Below are 5707 nucleotides of genomic sequence, written 5' to 3'. Positions count from 1 at the left end.
TCGAACAGTTAAAATGCTAGCCTATCAAGAAACCCCAGGAAATTTTCGGAGGATGGTTCGTCCCGGATATGTCGGGTTCCATTTTTTACCATCCACTTCCCTCGATACAGGCCTGGCCGAATTCACGATGACATTCAATAAAAAGTTGTCTTAGTTCTCACAGGATAAAAAGAATTTTTTAAAAAGTGCCATAAAATAAGGTCGATCCGAACTATTCACGAAAATTCAGAAGACGAATAGAATTCCAACCTAGATCCACACGACGGCATTACTCTTGGCAGATAACGAATCCTGTACGTATTTTTCTCTAATATTAATCTCGAGAATGCAGATTGATAGATAAAATTCTTTAGAGAACTTTAGATAGATGAAATTCAAAACTAGATATGGAAAGATTTGGTGCAGAAAGCCCCGATTAACTATATAGGAACTTCCGACGCAAACTGGAAGTCACGTTATTTCAATTTAAACATAGATGACTGGCATGACTCTATCGTTGAAAAGTATGATATCCAGGGCCAAGACACTACTAATTTGAAGTGAAGAGCATATATTTTAAATTAAATAAGTTTTAAATTATGACTAAAAATTGCAACTCGGCATCGTGACGATGTCACAATAAATAATTGCTCGTTTTATTTTATACACTAATTTTTCGTTTATTTTCAGTATATAAGCTTGCTTATATATTTTAAAAATATAAAAATTTTATGATTCTTTAAAAGACATACTCAATAGTCTTATTCGACGTGTAAGGATTGTAATGAAGCTTAATGAATATCTTTAAATTTACTTTTCCTTTTTAAACTTTTATTTTATTTAATTAAATCTGATTAATCTACTCTAATAGTTGATTAAATTTTTACATTGTTAATTAACTATTTCCTATACTATATTATTTTGTTTAATTCCTCATTTAAGATCATTATTTTCTCATTAATTACAATTGTTTACTTGTAGATAACTCGAAAGTTTTACGAATAACAGTTTGTAGAAGTTTTAACATCAGTTGAAATTTTCCCTTTAATGAAATTAGTCCTCTAATTTAACTTGTATAGATGCATGGTTTAGAATTGATCTCCAAAGAATAAGTTGGACTTAAATTGGCTATTCCACAGACGTGTGCTATTTAGATTGTCCACTAGTGTCCGATAGAATTGGTTAGAACTGGTAGTTGTTCATGGTCTCACCAACGGCCTTTCAACATGGAGTTGTTTTTACGTATCTAACACCTGTTTCCTATAGAAAGTCCTACCGGGAGACACTCCCTGGAAGATCGTTTATGTGTTACATTGTCTTAGCTCATCAATCCTATACTTTTAACGTTTCAATAAAATCCAAGGAATCTTTACTATTTCTTCCGACAATTCACTGAATAAAAAAAAATGTTCTGACAATGATGATAAAATTTTCTTAGTAGAATTAGAAGAAATAATTTTATCTTTGTATTATTAATAATGAAATAACAGCTTTAAATAAACTTACGAGTATTATTGACGATCTTTGTTTATTTAACTAAAATATAATCCATCTCTCACTCACCAGTGGCCGAATGGATAAAACAACTGAACACTAGTCATTTGTTCGTTACTCCCCAATGGTCTAACAACGTGGAGTTTTCCGAATTTTCATCACTTTAGTAACACGTAAATAGGATCCAGTTTTTCTTAGAAAATCATCCCGGAAAGCATTTCTCTCGGCAGGTCTCTCATGTGTTACGTTGCAGTAAACAATCCATACTGATCCATTACTTACAATATATTTTAATCAAGTACGAAATCTATCAATATGTATTAAATACATCGTCAGTTCTACATACTTGCGATGTAAACTATAGTACTGTATATAGACAGCATAATCTATGGAAACCACCTTAAAATTCAATTATTTTTCTTATAACAAACTTAATCTCATTGTTCTAGTTTTTGTCGTTGTCATTCGGCAAAATTGGTATTTTCTTACAGAAACTGAATAGTCAGTGAAATTGATTATTTCTCTTATCATTTACTAAATCTTAACACAGTTGTATTACATACTGCAGTGTAATTTAATCTTGGCAATACATAACAAAATATCTTGAATACGGAATTGCTCATGGTAAACTCTCAAATTCAAAGATTAAAAAAATTTAGTGTTGTTAGAATTAGTTGCTGCGGCGAAAACTTAAAAGTTTACATTTAAGACAAATTATTAGAACACGACATATTCTTTACCAAAATATTATGATAAAAGTAATTTTATAGTTTGATAAAGCTTACATAGTTTTAAGCAAAAATTAATTTATTAATTCTCCCTTCACTTTTGAAGAGGGGAAAAATTAATATTAACTAACTGTGTATAATTTAAATCCTAATATTTAATATCAATTTTATCGATTCTTTTGATTATGTTGTATTTTGTTAAGAATTCAGAATGATATTTATTAGAATAAATAAAATAACATTTATGTTATATCTATTAGAATTAGAATTTATATTATATACCCAATACAATAGTGTATTCTCTATTTTTCTTTGTTCTATCGTTTTGAGTAATGATCTTGGATTAATCATTTTTCATTCGGAGCGTTTTATTTTAATGATGATGCTAAAAATAAATTGTTTTAAAATACTTTTTAATGTAAGCAAATGTGTTCTACATAATACCAAAATCTATTCGAAGTTTTCAGTATTTTCATAGTAATGGAAATACGGAATAAATATTTCCATTACAATGAAAATTCGTAGGCCATCTTCCGTAATGGACATCAAATAATCAGTATTATGATTTTAACGATATTTTGTTAAAAAATTAAAACTTGGTAGAAACTTCAATGTGTCTACTGTCAATGAGTCTACTGTCTGTTATACAGAGAACTGTTTTGTCGTTTAAAACTTTAGTAATTATTTTAAGATTTATTTATTTAAAAAAAAAAATTGTCTTAAGACTTGTTTTAGTTTTGGATTCTATTTTATTTCAATTATTTAATTGACGTCATTATTTGACTGTTATTACTGTTATTGTAGAATTATTGTTATTACTTATATAAGTGACAGTTTCAATAATTCAGTCAAAGTTTCCTACGAACTTGAAATTTTAGAAAACACTTTTTAAACTCTTTAAATGTGTGTTCGTGTTCTCTCTCTCTCGCGTAAATTCACATTATTAGTACGAAGAATCATATAGATTATTTTTCTATAATATCTTTGATTTTAGACTTGTTGGTGTGAGCTCACAGTACAGTCGACCTATCCTGTAATATCTTTAAACGTATTAACTTTCTTATTGAATGAGAAATCTGTCATTTCCGCTCAGATTTAATCGAACTAACAATTTATTGAGAAGAGCATAGGATAATTAAAGTCCATAAAATTCTTTTAAATATGCAACTATATTTATCGGATAAGAGGTAAGAACTTTTACGGGAAAGCAATTGTTTATGACAATTGCTTCAAGTAAGAATTTAAGCTTGAAGCAATTGTCATAAAAGACAAATGCACAGGCCTTCTTACAGTTAATCTTACGAATATTTGAGTTTGGATTTCAAATATATGAATATAAATATACAAAATGTAAATTTTATTTTATTTTTTTGATTATTTTTGCTATATTATATTTGTCTTCATGTAAATGCTGCTTTTACATTCCTAACATTCATGTCAAAACTTTAATTATAATAATAAATTGTTTATGTAAATTTTGAGAGCAGCCTAGAACGTAATCATTAACGTCTCATTGACTTATATTGTATAATTAGATTCATTTTACGCCGATTTTATTTTTGAATAGTTTCTTCTGAAACGTTCAAAACTCCGTTGAAAATCGAGGACTCTCTGTATTGAAGGAAAATACTACTCTCTTTATTTAGCCTTAAATATTTTGGATTTTAGTTTGGGTTTTCTTTATTTTAAAACATTTTATATTCATAATTTTTCGTATGTTTAGATGTAATTTGTAATTTTTAATTTTTAAAACTATTCGCCAACCATGTTTAAATGATCAAATGCGAAGAATACTAGAACATGTTCTAAAGAATAAATTAACATGCTTTGATGTTTAACATCTGTAATACAGTATTACATACAAAAATAAATTGGCAATTTCCAAAATAATGCTTTGTTCAGAATTTAATTTATTTATAAAGGCAGTATTGAATTTATGTGCTATTTATTACTTAGAGCCTATAAAGTAAAAATTCTTACTAAATTATATTTAACAGCAAGCTAAGGCAATATGACTAAACATCAATTTAATTTATCTATATTTTTATTGTTGTTCTCATACCGTCTTTGTAGCATAATAAATATTAAACATAGCAAAACTGGATGTAGAAAAGGAAAAGTATACCAGAAATTAAATGTAAAGACAAGCATTGTTCGTCACAATTTATGAGCATTTTCAAATTAAAATTTATAGCTAATGACTTTTTTTTAGGTAAGTTTGGTTAATTCTTATTAAGAAAATTGTTAGCTGGTACTGAAATTTTTTTGGTGATTTTTCAAACATGTGATTCAAGTAAGCATTTTCTGTATGTTAACAGAATTTATTTATTTAAATGTAGCGTTAATTAATACCAATTATTATTAGTTTATTATTATATCATATTATTAATATTTACTTTTGTAAATAATGCCATTATATTTTTCTTCTCGATGACGTATTTGACTCAACCGAACAATTGGCATCGCACTTTTTCAGGCACCACTGAAAAGAATGCTGTCCGGGGCTAAGTGGTGCCATTTTATATACAATATATACGAATAATCTGTAAGAGTATCGTGACGTTTACTAAAACATTTTGTCCAGAACTCAGACGTTATTGACCGTTTGTTAAGTTCTGTATATTTTTTCACGAAAGTGGAAAGTAAATGTTTACGAAACAAAAATGGAAAAATATTCTGCCATAACGAATCCAAATAAAATTGGCCATTCGGAGAATAAGTCATTTTGCGGATAGCTATATATTTCAAATGCTTTCCTGGGATAACAAATGCCTTTGATTTAAAATAACAATAGATATCTTCTTTTCCCTCTTCCCGTATGACATAAAAATAGCCATTATTTCAAATTTTCAAATAAAACATAAAACTTATATTTATTTAAAATTTTTATATTTGTATTTGATATTTTAAATAAATAATTAGTTGGGGAGTATGGGATAAGAAAGCTCAGCACAAGAGGGATCTATCAAGGGGAATATACCTCCTTTCTACAGAAAAATGGCCGCCATTTAATGTATTAGACACGTGAAGAAAACACAGAAAGTTCCAATAAAGGACAAGTTTCTAATGCTTTTCACCTTTTCGATGTTTACGTTTTTATTTGTATTCATTATTTTTCGTTATTATTTAAGATATAGTCAATTACTTAGAATAATTATCAAATAAAATAATAAGAAAAGTTTCCTTATTAACTTGTAAGTAAAAATTCAGAAATAATCATTCATATTATTAAATGAACAATCGAAAAAAGAGTCTTGAATAATTTTAAAAAATTAAATCTAATTATTAACTTTTTCTTTTTTGTATCTTTTAATTTTTACAACAACTCAAAATACTTGATTAATGGTTAAAAAGGTTTTTACCGATTCGTTAAACACTTTAAAATAATTTTTGATTTATTTCTTAAAATTATCTTTACATTATATTTATCTAAAAGCATTGTTATTAAGAGATTTATAATTTAATTTTTAATCCGTTAATGAAAATATTGATAAGACCAGCGAATG

The sequence above is a fragment of the Centruroides sculpturatus genome, unplaced genomic scaffold (assembly GCF_000671375.1).
Source record: "Centruroides sculpturatus isolate CEXI.00-Female unplaced genomic scaffold, Cexi_2.0 scaffold662, whole genome shotgun sequence".
NCBI lineage: Eukaryota > Metazoa > Arthropoda > Arachnida > Scorpiones > Buthidae > Centruroides > Centruroides sculpturatus.
The sequence above is the reverse complement of the archived record's forward strand: the minus strand, read 5'-3'. Positions refer to the sequence as shown.